General features: G+C 49.9%; 1 long non-coding RNA gene across 1 annotated transcript; it reads right to left on the bottom strand.

The window, feature by feature from the left end:
• Positions 1-2,332: 2,332 nt before the first annotated feature.
• On the bottom strand, positions 2,333-3,490 carry LOC120638251. Its single transcript, XR_005659816.1, has 2 exons — positions 3,395-3,490; positions 2,333-3,204 (listed from the first exon to the last, which is right to left on the bottom strand). It is a non-coding gene; the product is annotated as an uncharacterized LOC120638251 (long non-coding RNA).
• Between the last annotated feature and the right edge of the window lie 12,991 nt (positions 3,491-16,481).

Below are 16,481 nucleotides of genomic sequence, written 5' to 3'. Positions count from 1 at the left end.
CTTCCATGGAAGCAACTGTCCAACCCAGAAGAGTCCCTTCGAAAGAGAGGGTGTCTGTACAGACCAATTCTGTCCACAGGACTGGGAGCACCCAGAGCTGAGACCCATCTATAGAATTAAGGGCCCTGCGTCTCCTCACACCCACAATCCAAACAGGATCACTGCCCTGCACAGAGCCCTGGACCTCTTTCCCAGGAATCGCATCTCTTTCACAGTAGCTAACAATGCCCTAAAGCCCTCTTGTCCAGTATAACTCCCCCTACCCACATCCATTCTCTCTCTCTCTCTCTCTCTCTCACACACACACACACACACACACACACACACACACAAAATATAAATTTACAATGCAAAACCTTTCCTTTGAATCCAGTTTTCACACCAGCTGCCCAGTGACGATCTTCATGGCTGTGGAGACACTATGCCTTCTCTTCTCCGTGTCACTGTCACTGTCAGGGATATGGATTTCTTTGGAGAACAAACCAATGCAGTCCAGATTATTTTTTTTAGGGGGGGAGGGTGGAGCAGGGGGAGGAATAGTCCTAGAATGTACTCAATATTTGTTCTAAGTGCATGTCACTAAATACCCTACTTACAGTTGGATTCATGGCAAGTAAGAAGAAATGGGCATTAGGGGTGTAAGGAGGTTCTGAAAATTTTGAACAGACATACAATCCCACTCATAGTCATAGGAGTCCATGATTTAGTGGAGTCTGTGTTTTTAAGAACAAAAGGAAACTATCATTCCTTCTCACCTACCGGGAGATGACACTAGAGTCCAGATGCTTCCCAACAGGGCTCTTTGGCACTACAGTAAGAGTGGAAAAAGAAGACATAGCATTCTTGAGACCTAAAAAAAAAAAATTGAAAAAAAAAATTATGGAAAAACAGACCAGCCCTCCAGAGTATGGCCAAGAGGCGTGCCTCCCCCACCCCAACATCCATCAACCTCACCTTCCAAATATATCAGAGGACATGCACACTCTGGCTTCTCCATTTGACCCACCAGGACAAGGCCAGGCCAAGGAAGAACTGGAATGAAAATAAGAGGAGATCTCCAAAGCAACTTCTAATTGAACAGGGGTGGGGGGCACGCTGCAGAACCCAGGACTGGACTGAACTTCTTGGGTCCTTTACTTCCAAAACTGGTAAGATGCTACAGGACTCCAGATTAAGATGGTTTCCTGAAACACACAAAGACTATCTTACAGTTTATAGTGTCCTCCCACTCACCTGGGAACAACCCCTTATAGATGGGGAAAACTCCATTATTGGCAAGCAACCGAAGGTTCAAGCAAAGGCCAGCAAAGGACTGTTCAGCAGACTCAACCCTACACTTTCACTGCACCTGTTTCCTCTGAAAAATCCAGCTCCAGTATCAGGTGGGCATGGCATGCCCAAAATTCCCGGTAGTTTGGGAGTTGGGTCACTCAGCTCCTATTGTCCTACCTGCATTTTCAGCTTTCCCAACTCAATGGTAAACTCTCAACGCCACTGACGTCACATACCTCATTCAGGTTCTCACCGATCATGTCCGTCTCATGCTAAAATTGCCCACAACTCATTATCTGAGAAGAACGTAATGACCTTACCTGCCCTGCTTCTTACTCATCAACTGCAACCAAAAAGTACCCTGCAAGCGACCGTGGTATTCAGAAGAGTCCCTTCGAAGGCAAACGAGGAGGTACAGGGTGACTCTGAAGACGGGGCTGTGAGCACCCAGAGTTGAGACCCGTCTGTAGAATTAAGAGCCCCGGGTCCCCTCAGACCCAGAGTCAAGCCCAACAGAACCAGTTCCCTCCACCAAGCCCCAGCCACCTAACCCAGAACCTGCTTCTGAGTCCACAGTGGTCTTCTCCTCTTCCATGCCCTCCCCCTCAACCCAGCTCATCCTGAACCCTTAGTCCTCACCCCCACCCTACTCTTAGGCAACAAGCTACTCCAAATGTGTTACTCCCTTAGGGACCTGTACTACACAGACCAAATATATATATATCCCAGCTCGGCCACTTGTCAGCTGTGTGACTGTGGGCAAGTCACTTAACTTCTCTGTGCCTCAGTTACCTCATCTGTAAAATGGGGATTAAGACTGTGAGCCCCACGTGGGACAACCTGACTCCCCTGTGACTACCCCAGTGCTTAGAACAGTGCTCGGCACATAGTAAGCGCTTAACAAATACCAACATTATATATATTTAATAATAATTTTTAAAAAAGGTTCCACTCAAAATAGATCAGATTCAGTTAACAATTCTGCCCAGGGTGCATCCAAACAGCTGCACAACTGAGAAGCGACATCACGCTGGGAAGTCTGAGGATGGAGAGGATGAAGCACAGAGCGGAGACTCAGAACTTAGAGGGGCTTCATCACGGCTCCACCACTCCTCTACTGCACATCCTGGGGACGGGCACTTCACTTCTCTCGGCCTCAGGGACCTCAGCGGGGAAATGTGGTAGAACACTATGAGCCCTAGATGGTACAATGAGTGTGCGCAAACCGATGGGATCGTCTCCGGCCCGTGGAAGATTACTGCTCCAGGCACGTACTGAGGGCTTATTTATTACTCTGATGACGGTCCTGATGATTTTTTATCTCATGATGATCTGAGGAAACACCATCTCATAATGCTCCTTTTCAAAGAGGAATAGAATTAGTGGGAGACAGGGTCTTCCAGCCTCATTCCTCGAACTCGACTCCCAGAGACCACCACGGGACAGAATAAGGAGAACCCTGCTCGGGGACCCCAAAGTGTCCAGAGTCACCCCACACGCAGGACTTGAGACCCACGGAGGTGACATCCTTTTAAAAGAGAAATTCTGGAAGCCAGATCTTCTCCACCCCACAGGCCACGCAGACACAGCCACGGCCCCACACAGAAAGCCCCAGGCCCCTTGTCCAAAACCCACCTCCTCCCTCCCGGGGGGAGGCTGCACGTCAAGGTCCTGGCCCTGAAAGTTCATCCCACGACTCCCAGGGCGAGACCCAGACAGAAAAGAAAACAAAACCGCCCCTTTTCGAGGAGCAGCAGATCCTGATTTGGGAGCCGGAATTGCAGGCAGCTGCGGAGATCGCCCGCGGGAAGCAAGAGCTCCAAAGCAGCGTAAATGGAGGCGACGGCTGAAGCTCTCCAGCTCCGGGACGATGCGACAGAGAACTGAAGGCAGAATCGACACCTCCGCTCCAGCACGGAGCAGATCGCCGCCCTGCAAAGGCTCATGTCAGAGAGACAAATCGCCCCTCCGCCCCGAGGCATTCCCGGAAAAAACCAAAAAAGCGTGGGCCGAAACGGTGACGCCCCTCCCCGCCCAGCCCAGGCCGCTCACTCCCGCCGTAGTCACCCCGCAAACGGGACAAAAGTTCCTCCCCTCCCCCGTCTTCACCGCTCGCACAAACCAACGGTTCCGTGCCAGGGTCCACCTGCCGCCGGCAGCGTCCGTCCTCCAGCGCCCCGACAAACCGCAGCTTCCCCCGGGCAGACCGAGGTCCAGCCGGCCCGGCCAGGCCAGGAGACCCCAAAGACCGATGAGAGGCACGTCCTTCCCACCGCCTTTATCTAGCCAGGGGAAGGGGCGGAGTCCAGCACCCGCGCCCACCCTTCATTCCCAACACCTGGAAAAATCGCCTACCCGGGATGAAGCGGGGGGAGGAAAGATCCCCGGGGATCTGCGTGTCCGGGAAAAGACGAGGGAGGGTGGGCTCCGGGCCCCTGGGAATCCCGGCCCGTCTATGGACGGAGCCCGGAGGCTTGGACAAGGCGGGGGATCAGGCGGCGATGCCCCTTCTCTCTTAGGCTGGTCAGGGATTTCCCTCCGGGGGAAGGGGATGTCCCTCCCGGACCACCGGGGGACAAGAGGAATCGGGACCGGGGCACGACCCCGGACAAGATGGGAGCGAAAGGGAACGGGACGTCGTGCGGGAGGGAGGGTCTCAAGTCCCTCGACCCAGGGGTAGCCTCCTCCCTCGGCTCCAGCCGCATCCTCAGCCTCCAAAACGTCTCCCCGCCACCCTCCGCACCCCCAACAGGGAAGAAATCGAATTCCCGTCCGGTCTCTATCTCCTCCATCTCCCCGGCAACATCTGAGCCCGAGGGTAAAGACTCTCATCCCGATCGCACCCAAAATTCGCTGTGGAATTTTAGGCGAGTCCCTGCACGTCTCTGTGCCTCAGCCCCCTCCTCCGCCCACCCCCCCCCCCCAAATTAATGAGAGTGAAGGTACAGAGAGATGGCATCTGGCTCGAGGAGCTGACGTCTGTGCGAATGCTCAGTATAGGGACAGGCACACCTCTGTGAAATGACTCTGATAGGAATGATCCGGGAATAGGGGCTGGAGAGGGCCATCGTGGCCTGGGATGGAATCAAACTCTCCTGATGATGGCATTTGAGGAGGCGTGCAAGGGACAGATGAGCAAAGGAGAAGACCCAAAGAGATCACGGATGCAAACCCTCTCTGAGTCCCCCGCCCCGCCAAACCGCCAAGGTGGAACCACGCCCCCCCAAACCCAACCCTGACACTCAACAGTGACCTCACCCTAATCCATCCGTCACCCAGTCCTATCCTCCCCATTCCTTGAAAACATCCTACTATTCCTCCTGCCTTCAGGACATGACCACTTGGATGTCCACCTTTCACCTCCAACTGCACATGGCTAAATCTGAACTTTTTCTCTTCCCACCCAAACCCTGACCTCCTGCCCGTGTTCCCATCACTGCGGACAGGACCACCATCCTGCCTGTCTCATAAACCTGAAACCTTGCTAGGATCCTTGCCTCCTCTCTCTCGTTGCACCCGCAGATTTCAGCTACTGCGAAATCCTGTCAGTTCTACCTCGACGACAGCGCCAAAATCCACCCCTTCCTCTCCATCCAAAACGCTACAGCAGGAAAGCCAGCACTGATCCTATCCCACGTGGATTATTGTTTCAGCCTCCTTACTGACCTCCCTGCCTCCTATCTCTTTCCACTCGAGTCCATACAGATTCTGCTTCGGAAATGACTCTGTTGCCCGAATCATTTTTCGACGAAAGAGGTCTGACTAGGATTCCCCCCTCCTCGAGAAACTCCAGGGATTACCCATCCACCTCCGCATCAGGCAGAAACTCCTCACCACTGGCTTTAAAGCCCTTCACCACCTTGTCCTCTCCTATCTCACCTCGCTGCTCTCCTAGAATGCATACTGGGGTTCCTCTGGTGCAAAAGACCTCACTCTTCCTTGACCTCACTTATCTCACTGCCACCCTCTTGTCCACATCCGGCCTCTGGCCTGGAACGCCCTCGCCCCTCCTATCAGACAGATCATTCATCTCCCCGGCTTCAATACCTTAGTGAAGGGACATCTCCTCTGGCCCAGGCTCGCAGACCAGTGGCTTTCTGGGTCCGAGAGAGGGATGAGGCCAAGGACATCTTCTCAGGGCACGGGGGCCGGGACAGAAAGGGCAGCCCACGGTCACCCACAGCCTCAGACCCAGAACCTCATGTGGTAGCCGGGGCATCCCTCCCCCCAGGCTCAGGATATCTGGACTGCACACTCGTCCACGGCCACGCACGGTCACCGGTGAACTGTGACTCCTGACTCCCGGAGCGGGACACTCACGGCACGAGTCACACAGAGTATTGGGGTGGGAAGAAAATGATGGAGTCAATCAGGATGGGCTTCCTGGAGGAGATGAGCTTGGAGCTATGCTATAGTAACAGTAGCAGTCATAGTAAAGGTATTACATTCTTACTGGGTGCAGAACACCGTACTGAGCACGGGTAGAGAAGGCAGAGGTGGGAATTAGACTTGGGGGCTCACAATCTAAGAGCCCAAGTGGGGAGCAAAGGATGCTGAAACATGAAGACATAACACCTTCTGAGCTTCAAATCTAGTTGGAGAGATGGATACTGCAATACCTCATAAGCAGAGGGAAGAAATGGAGTTTAAAGATGAGCTACAGAGAAAGGGGGGAGAAGCAGGGAAGGGAGGGTGTGTAGTTTTATGTGTGTGTGTATTCCCACTCCCCTCAACTGTCCCATGTGCCTGCAGCAGAAGCAAGGTGTTGTATGATAATGATGGCATTTACTAAGGACTTTCTTTACATCTAAAAACGGCACCAAGGCTGGACAAGATAGAAGATTTCATTCTGCTTCGCACTTGCACTTGGATTTGCACCCTTTATTCACCCCTCCCTCAGTCCCACAGCACTTATACACGTAGCCGGAATTTATTGATTTATATGAATGTCTGACTCCCCTTCTACACCTTAAACTCCTTGTGGCCTGGGAACGTATCTAGCAACTTGGTTCTATTGTCCTCTCCCGAGCGCTTAGTAAAGTTCTCTGCCTACAGTAAACACCCTATAAATACCACTGATTGATCGATTTGAGTGTATCTACCAACTCTGTCCTATAGTTCTCTGCCAAATGCTTAGTACCCTGCTGTGCATATAGTAAGGGTTCAGTAAATACCACTGACTGATAGACTGATTAGTGACAAGCAAGGCATATACATGGACTTGAGCTGGGACTGACATCCCAAAGGTCAATTAGCAGTTTCGCAATTCCTGGATTGGTTTCAGCTTAGTGCCAAGAGCCTTTAGTAATTTTTCAGCTTGGCTGTTGACCAAATTCTCCTAGCTGAAATAAACTACTTTCTATGAATCCAGTTAAGCCTCTTCAAAGAGAAAGCAACCTAACCGCAGATTGCAAACGTTTGTGCGCACGATGAAGGGCAAGATAATTGGGGGGGCCTCTAATATATGAAGCTTTGAGATCAGAAGACAATCACCTCAGACAATCACCACTTGGGACCTAGAAACTGTTCCCCACCACTGAGGTGTCTGTTGGCAGCACAAGAAAGCATCATGGGACCTTGTCCAGGCTCCAGACCTTCAATCTAAGGATCAATCAATCAATGGTATTTATTTAGTGCCTACTGTGTGCAGAGCACTGTACTACCTGCTTGGGAGAGTACAGTACAGCAGAATTGGCTGACACATTTTCTTTCCAAACAGACCTTCCAGTCTAGAGGGGGAGACCACCATTAATATAAATGAAGAAATTATGGATATGGACAAAAGTGCTCTGGGGCTGAAGGAGGGGGTGAATAAAGGGAGCGACTCAGGGTGACACAGAAGGGAATGGGAGAAAAGGGAATGAGGGCTCAGTCAGGAAAGGCCTCTTGGAGGAAATGTGCCCTAAATTAGCCATAAAATTCCCCCATTTTTCCAGGTTTGAGGAGAGTTTAATCGGGGAAGGCTTCTCGGAGGAAGTGTGCCTTTAAAAGAACCATAAAATTCCCCTCTTTCCCATAAATTCTCTCTTCATAAGAGAAGCAGCGTGGCGCAGTGGAAAGAGCACGGGCTTTGGAGTCAGGGCTCATGAGTTCGAATCCCAGCTCTGCCACTTGTCGGCTGTGTGACTGTGGGCAAGTCACTTAACTTCTCTGTGCCTCAGTTCCCTCATCTGTAAAATGGGGATTAAGACTGTGAGCCCCACGTGGGACAACCTGATTCCCCTGTGTCTACCCCAGCGCTTAGAACAGTGCTCTGCACCTAGTAAGCGCTTAACAAATACCAACAAATACCAACATTATTATAAATTCCACCTCCCTAAAATGAGGAGCACAGATGAAGGGTGAATTTGAGTAACATAGTGGCATGCTGAAGAATGAGTGGAAAGGAAAGGATCAACATTGTGAGGTTCAAAAAAGTCAATGCTGCTATTTGTTAAGCACTTACTATGTACAGAGCACGGTTCTAAGAGCTGAGGTAGATACACGGTAATCAAGTTGTCCCACATGAGGCTCACAGTTAATCCCCATTTTACAGATGAGGGAACTTAGGCCCAGAGAAGTTAAGTGACTTGCCCACAGTCACACAGCTGACAAGTGGCGGAGCTGGGATTCGAACCCATGACCTCGGATTCCCAAGATCGGGCTCTTTTCACTGAGCCACGCTGCTTCCCAATTGTGCACAGGCCTGAGAGTCAGAAGGTCAAGAGTTCTAACCGAGGCTCTGCCGCTTGTCTGCTGTGTGACCTCGGCCAAGTCACTCCCCTTCTCTAGGTCTCGGTTCTCCTGTTCTCCTCCTACTTAAACTGTGAGCCCCATAAGGGACAAGGACTGTTTCCGAACTAATTCACTTATTTCTACCCCATTGATTAGAACAGTGTTGAACACATAGTAAGCGCTTAACAAATAGCAGTAAAAAAGGGTTCCGTGAGACACGTACCACCCTGGGCAACAGGTCTTCATGCAGTGCTTGCTACCAAATAAACTATTAACAAATACCATTATTATTATCTGTCGGTCCAAGATCTGCAAGGGCCCTCAGGGGCCACCCAAGTGGCCAGCCTGAAAGCTGACCCATCCTTCCTTCCTGTCTTCTTCACCTTCCCTGCCTTTTCCCTCCCCTCTCTCCAGGGTCTTGGATTAAGAGCCCCCCAAACTTGGCCTCCTCTAATTACTTCTTTCACCAACAGCCTTTCCCCTGAGGCTGAAAGGAACAGAAGCAGGGAGGAGAGAAGCAGAGCGGCCTAGCGGAAAGGGCCCTGGCCCGGGTGTCAGAGGACCTGGGTTCTAATCTCGGCTTCACAGTCCATCTGCTGTGTGACCCTGGGCAAGTCGCTTCACTTCTCTGGGCCTCAATCACCTCATCTGTAAAATGGGGGATCAAGAGAGCAAGCCCCACATGGGACAGAGACCATATCCAACCTATCTGGTGTCCTCCGTGGTGCCCAGCACAGTGCCTGGCACACAGAAAGTGCTTAACAAATACCATTAAAAAGAAAACAAAAAGGAGAGAAAGAGTGGAGGGGACAGTTGGACCTGGGGGCTGGGGAGACCTCAGGGAAGGGCTTGAGTTTATTGACTGATTGATTCATTCATTCGTTTGCTCATTCATTCTTATTTATTGAATATCCTCCTGGGTGCAAAGCACTATACTAGACGCTGGGATAGCCCTGGATGAGAATTAGACCCCATCCTCGAGGAGTATGTGAATGGGCTGGAATTATTTATAATTAAGGATGATTTTCCAGAACCTTTTAACAATGAGCAGCTGCAAATCCCCTTCTCTTAATAGCCTTCTGCCTTTTTTTCTTCCCTGCTCCTATGCTTCCCGTGCCCCGCCAGGCAACCCAGTTTCTCCCTTAGGCGTCCTCCAACAAGGTGTGGCACCGCACCTTTAAAGCCCTAGAGGGTGGTGGGGTGTTTTTTTTTTTATGTTAGGTAAGGGCTGGGGACTTTACTTGCTGTAAGCTGTAGAGAGAAGACAAAATATGTTTTTCTCAGGTTTTGATGAGCAGGACCTATGATGCTCTCATGGTTAGCATATCTTTAGTTTAGCTAGGGTAATTGTTGGCTTGGTAATTCAACTGTGGTAGTTGATGTATTGGATTAAAAGCCCCCAGATTTGGCTTTCTCTAGCTATTTTTTATACCAGTGGTGCTGAGGTGGGTCGGGCAAATGGTTTGGCTTTGATGGTTCAGCAGTGAGTTGGGTTAATGCTTCTGGGGGACAATTTAAGGCTGGGCTAAATGATGTTGACTCCAAGGGTGATGGAGTGGCTTATGAGGGGAGTTGGTTTTTTATATGGATGACTCAGCAGTGACTTGGATGTTTAGGCTTGAGAGATTGTTGATTGAGGGGATTGAAGAATGGGTTGGGCTCACGGTTTGAATTCAAGGAGTAGGGAAGGGAGACCTGGGATAATTGACATAATGGTAGTGGCCCTTTAGGGGAAGGGGCTACGGTTAGGAGTTAACTTGTACTCACTCAAGTGCTTAAGATAGTGTTTGACTTTCAGTAAGTATTCCATAAAAATGATTGACTTTGTGGATATTATTGATAAAAAATAATGGTACTTGTTAAATGCTTACTATATGCCAAGTACTATCTTGAGCACTGGACTGGATATGAGGTAAGTAGTGATAGCAGTGACTGGAGTTGATAATCTGGGGTTGGGATAAATGATACCTCCTGTACTAAATTTTCCAAGAGAGGGTGAAGATAACTGGAGTTATGAGTGTGGCGGCAGGCAGGAGACTAGGGCTGGAGAGTCAGTCAGTTGGATTAAGGATGGGTATGCAAGGGAGAGGCCTGAGGGTGGTAGGAGAAGGTTTGATAAAATTTATTGATTCTGTTGGTGAGATGATGGCATTTGGTAGGCAGTTAATGTGTTCCAAGTGCTGGGGTAGGTAGAAGATATTGTTTGTAGACAGTGTTTGTGTAGGCATTGTTTGTAGCCGAACCTCTGATTTGGTTCTCAGGAGCAGAGGAAGTTGAAGGGTTGTGATGTGATGAAGTCTTGTTTTAGGGGGGAATGACTGCTGCTCTGGGTCTAGAGGTGAGGGTTTTGATGGGGTACATGGAGGTTCATGCTCACTGTCTCTGTGTGTCTCTGTTTCTCTCTGTGTGTCTCTGTCATTGAGCTCTCTTCCTGTGCCCTGGCCAGGCCCCAGATTCTTAATAATGCCCACTCAACTGTAAAATCATCCAAGCCAGTAACCTTCCACAACCTCAACCTGGGACTTTGTGCCTGGAATGTGCTGAAGGGTGAGGGGTTGTTCCTGCAAGGCTTGTACACCCCCCACCCCCAATTCCGTTATCCAAAAGGGGGTGCAACTCCAGCTCCTATCCATTGGAAACCTTCCCCCGACCCCACCCTCCACCCTTCTCAGTGAATTCAGCACCGTGGTTGGTTCTAGAAGTGACAGTATTGTAGTATCAGAATGTGAGCCCCCTGGGGCAGGAAGTGAGACCAGCCAATTGGGAAGGGGTGGGGTGGCGGTACCGTCAGTTGCCCCTCGAGGGCAGGATTGCGTCGACCTTAGCTGGCTGCCTGGGGAGTCTCTTTGGGCTTCCTAATTTCTGTGCCCCGAGATAGAATCTCCCATTCCGCTGCCGTGGGACTCCATAAGAGCCCCACGGAAGCCCAGCAGTGAGTTGGGGTTCAGTAGCGTCACCCGGGTGGAATAGACTATAAACTCGCTGTGGGCAGGGAATGTCTATTACATCGTGCTCTCCTAAGTGCTTAATACAGTACTCTGCGCTCGATAAATATGCCGGCCTGACCCCGAGCACCACCAACACAAGAGTGGTTGTAAGAGCAGAAGCTCAGTCTCCAACAATCTTTGTGGAGTACTTAATAGATGCGTGCTTGGGAGACTGAGTTACCAAGTGCAAATGTCTCATTGAGTTGGAATCTAGTCTACAGAATATTTCCACATGACTCCTCCACCCACTTGTCATGGCTCTTACTCAAATGGATGTAATTCATATTAATGTCTGTCTCCCCCTCTAGATGGTAAGCTCATAGTGGGCAGAGAATGTATCTGGTTATATTGTGCTCTGCAGTAAGTACTGGATAAATACTATTGACTGACTGAGCTCTCTCACCCCCGTCGTGCTCTTAGTAGGGTGCTCTCTCAAATGGCATATGATAAACGCTATTGCGGTCTCAATGCAAAACTGCCACCCTTCCCTGTATGTATTGATTTACTTGTTTTTTATGCCAATTCAAGCTTATTGTGGGTTCAAGGTGTACAACTTCACCTGAGCTTGTATGTGCCATTCCACCTATATGGAACTCAATTTTAATGTCTGACATGTAGACCGAAAGCTTCTTGAGATCAGGGGCCATGGGTACTAGGTAATGTGAAACTCCTTGAAGCATTCTCACCATGTTGTTCCAAAGTCAGTGCTTCCCTTTCTAGACTGTGAGCTTATTGGGGCATGTTTGTTACATGGTTCTATAGTACTGTGCCAAAGCGGTTAGTACAGTGTTCTGCACCTGGAAAGAGCTCCAGTGCAATGGACTGGCAGACTGACTTAGACTGTAAGCTCCCAGTGGGCAGGGACTGCCTCCTACTCCAAGTTTACCAAAGACTGTGCTCAAGGGGGTGTGGTCTCGCTCCAGGCCCAACTTGGGGGCAGCTTCCCCATCCAGGTCTAATGTTGGTGGACTGGAAGAGGAGCAGGGGTGAAGGACCAGATTGGCACTGGGTAAGTGTTCAGAGACTCGGCTGCCTGAGAGAAAGGGCAGCAGCCCAGCTTCTTTCTGCACCTTGGAGAAGTCTCCCTGACAATCCTGCTCACAGGTAAGACTCTGGGGAATTGGGAGGTGGGTGGGTGTGGCGGGGAGGGGGTCTGCAGGAGCTGAGTCTGTTGGAGAAACCCAGGGTGCCTGGTGTGTCTTGCCTTGGGGTGACAAAGCCAGTTAGGGCATCCCCTGCAGCGTGTGTGAATGGTAGCCGCTCTCTTATATCTCAGAGGGTTCACCCGTCACCTTCACCCATAACCTCTGGTTCTCTCACTTCTCTTGCTCCCTCTCTCACTCTCTTGCTCGCTATCACTCTCTCACTCTTTCTCTCTTTCTCTTGCTTTTGTTCTCTCTCTCACTCTTTCTCTCTTGCTCTCTTGCTTGCTCTTTTTCTCTTGTGCTCGCTCTCAAGTCTGGTGTGAGTGAGCCTGTAGGTGACAGTTCAGCTGCAGTATGGGCACTGATGCGGCTGGGCCCTGGCTGTAGCACTCCCTGACCAGAGTAGGAGCACAGAGCGAGATTACCCTGAGATCTGACCAGGTTTATCCACTGGGCCAAGGAAGGAGCCTGATCCCCAGGTGCATCATGGGAGACCTGGCCCCCTGATCCAACCCTTCTTCCCCAAGGACATGTTGGTGCAGACAAGACAGGACAGGAAGGTGAGATTTTATGCTTTAAGCTTGGGGCTCTCTGGGTTCTGTTTCAGGCAAGTGGAAGGAATCGATGGTCTTTATTGAGCACTAGGCGAAACGCTTGCGAGTGTAGCGTGAAGGGAAGCTTATCCCCCGCTACACATATACACCCACAGTCCATTGTAATCCTTATAGTTCACAAACCAGAGCAGTGACTGAGTCTTCCCCCTGCTCCCCCAGGCTCAGTAGTGTTCCCTGCCGAGGCTCCCACCCAACATCCAACTTCCTGCTCCCTGCCTGGAGGAATTGGTCCCCATTGCAGACCCATCCAAGTATTCCCCACCCCCAACAGTGATAAGGTGGCAATCTCCCCATGAGTAGCCTAGGGCATATCTCATCTGTCAACCAACAGTCACCTCCCTCCCCCGAAAACCATAGTGCAGCCCCAAACCAGACCTGCTGCCCCGTGGACAGCGGAGGACTGACCAGCTACCCACCGGATGCTAGGGACATTGATGGTGCCTGCCCACCTGTCTGGTTGGGGGGGGTGCCCCTGGGGGAGGGGGATACAGGGTCAGGACTCATCAGGGGTGTGCCTATGTGTATGTGTGTGTGATTACCCTATGTCCTTCATCTCTCCTGGACGAGCAGAATGAGAAGGGCAGAGGACTAGCATCACATGCTAGAGTGGGAAAATGCAAAGTAGTTTCCCCACCATCCTACCAATAGAAATGGCACGGTCTGGCCCCCTCCTCTCCTCCTCCCCTCTCTGTCCCCTTGGTGGCCCGGGCTCTGTAAGCCCAAATGCATCTGTATGAAATTTAAATGGATACTTTTTCCTCTTTCCTGAGTCCCTTGATCCAGTGGTAATAATAATGTTGGTATTTGTTAAGCACTTACTATGTGCAAAGCACTGTTCTAAGAGGTGGGGGGATACAAGGTGATCACGTTGTCCCTCATGGGGCTCACAGTCTTCATCCCCATATTACAGATGAGGTAACTGAGGCCCAGAGAAGTTAAGTGACGGGCTATAACTGGGGGGTATCTGCTGTTACTCAAAGCAGGAGGATGTCACCAGCTTCTAATCTGTAGATTGATAACCTAGCACCTTCCCTCCCTCCCTCCCTCCAAATTTCATTCTTTGTCTTACCCAGTCAGGGTAAGGGGTCTGGAGACTTGGGAGTGCAAAAAGAGGGGGTGATGTCACCCTCTTTTTCTCCTTTCCTTTTCCCCAGCCCCAGCCTGACAGTCTTCAGAAGAATGGAGCTCCCATAGGCGGGAGAATCTCAGATTTCTCCTTGCTCCTATCAGCTTTAGCAGGCTGGGCTATGCCAGAAGGCATGACCCTTTTAAGCCCAAGAGACAGAGAGTGGGCACCATGGGTTGGAGGTGGGCAGTGGCTCAGCCTGGAGGTTGTGCCAGGTTCCACTAACCAGTCAGTCAGGGAATCAATCAGTGGTATTGAAGAGATTTGAGTGATTTGCAGTGTGACTCAAGTGGTGTCGCTCGATCTCTCTGGGTCTCTGCTTTCCCCTCCCCCTTTTCTAAATAATAAACACAATACTTGTGGAATTAAGTGCTTAAATGCCAGAATATACATTATTTATATGCATGTATGCCTCTCCATCTACTGTGAACTCCTTGTGGGCAGGGAATGTGTCCACTAACTCTGCTGAAATAGTAGTAATAATAATGATAACTGCAGTATTTAAGTACTTAACCTGTGTCAGGTACCACAGCAAGAGCATGGGAAGACACAAGGCAATTGGATAGGACACAGTCCCTGTCCTCAACAGGGACACAGTCTCCATTCCCATTTTACACAGGAGGCAAGTGAGGCCCAAAGAAGTCAGGTGACCTGCCCAAGGTCACTCAGCAGACAAGGGGCAGAGCTGAAGTAATCAACTGTGGTATTTAAGCACCCCAAATGTACCAGGTACTGTACCAAGAGCTGGGGTGGAACACAAGCAAATCAGGTTGGACACCCTCCCTCTCCCACAGTGGGATGACTGTCGTAGCCTCCATGTTACAGATGAGGTAAATAAGGGACAGAGAAGGTAAGTGATTTGACCAAGGTTCCACAGCAGCCAAGGGGGGAGCTGGGATTAGAACCCATGACTGATTCTGAAGCCCATGACAGGGGATTGTAAATAAACACACATAGAATGGAGACATCATCCCAAGCAGATAACTGCAATGCATTCACACCCATGTATAGTTAACCCACCTGCCCGGTGCACACAAATGCATCTTCTCCCCCCCCACCACCCCCCCAAACATAAACCTGTGCCCCAGATCTCCCACCTACCTGTAATTTTATTTTATTGCCCACCTCCCCAGGTAGAATGTAAGATGCTTGAAGGTGGGGTGTGTGTCTACCACCTCTGTTGAAGACTCCCAAGCACTTAATAAAGTGATCTGCATAAAATAAACTCTATTGATTAATCTCCCATGTGCCCTCCTCAACAGTGTCCAGGCTGCCAAGCCAAACCATGCTCCTCTAGTTAAGGCAGGGGAAGAAGATAGAGAGGCCAGAAATCTAAGAAGCCAGCTGGCCCCCACCTCTTCCTGCATAATAATAAGTGTAGTGGCATTTAAGTGTTCACTGTGTGCCAAACACTGTACCAAGCACTGGGTAGATTCAAGATTATCAGGTCAGACTCTGCCCAGGTCCAACAGGGAACTCGCAGTATAAGAGGGAGGGGGAAGAGGAATTGAATCCCTATTTTATTATTATTCTTATGATTAATAATGGTATTTGTTAAGCACTTACTATGTGCCAGGCCCTGTGTCGGTATCTGGGGTGGACACAAGCAAATCAAATTGGACACAGTCCCTGTCCCTCCTGGAGCTAATACCCTGATTTCCAATTACTTCTGTGTTTCCAGTTCCGAATGGGAAACTCTCTCTTATAACCACTTTTTTGGTTGTTAGTATTTCTGGATGCTGCAGAGTCTATCTAAGTATTTGTGGAAGTGGTAAATTTGTTATATAATCATGATGAGCTACTTAATGGCATCAAGCGCTTTCTGTGTGCAGACCATTGTACAAAGCGCTTGGAGAAGTCCAGTACATCTTAGTTGGAAGACACGTTCCCTGCCCGCAGCGAGTTTACAGTCTAGAGGGGGAGACGGGCATTAAGATAAATTGCAGAGAGGGGAAATAGTTAAGTGGAAGCAGAATTGATGACTCGATGCACTGTCCTGAAACAAAAAGCTTTTCCCACTCTCACACAGCAGATGGTTGGAGAGATGGATTTGGGAGTCATTCATGTGATAGCTGAAGCCATGTCATTATTATTACTATGGCATTTAAGCGCTAAGCACTGTGGCCTAGTGGAGAGGGCCTGGGCCTGGAAGTCAAAAAGACCTGAGTTCTAATCCCTGCTCTGTTGCTGGTCTGCTATGTGACCTTGGACAAGTCACTTCACTTCCCTCTACCTCAGTTACCTCATCTGTAAAATGGGGATGAAGATTGGGACATGGGACATGGACTGTGTCCAATCTGAACAGCTCGTTATCTGCCCCAGCACTTAGAATAGTGTCTGGCACATAGTAAAGGGCTGAACAAATACCATTTAAAAACAGGGGCATTCAGAAAGGTGGAATGAGAGTCTCACTCCTCACTGAAGAGAACTTCCAAGTAATGTCTCATCCTCTTCTCCGCTACAAACGTCTAGGTAAGCGCATTATGGACGGGGAACATGTTTGACAATTCTTTTGTATAGTCCTTTCCCAATCACTGGGTACAGTGCTCAGCACCCAGTAATGTTGCATGTAAAATTATGCCTTTTCATTACTCCGCTTGGTCTATGAGACTATTCACGGATC

The sequence above is a fragment of the Ornithorhynchus anatinus genome, chromosome 3, assembly GCF_004115215.2.
Source record: "Ornithorhynchus anatinus isolate Pmale09 chromosome 3, mOrnAna1.pri.v4, whole genome shotgun sequence".
Taxonomy (NCBI): Eukaryota; Metazoa; Chordata; class Mammalia; order Monotremata; family Ornithorhynchidae; genus Ornithorhynchus; species Ornithorhynchus anatinus.
Note: the sequence above shows the minus strand (reverse complement) of the source record. Positions and strands in the feature narration are given on the sequence as shown.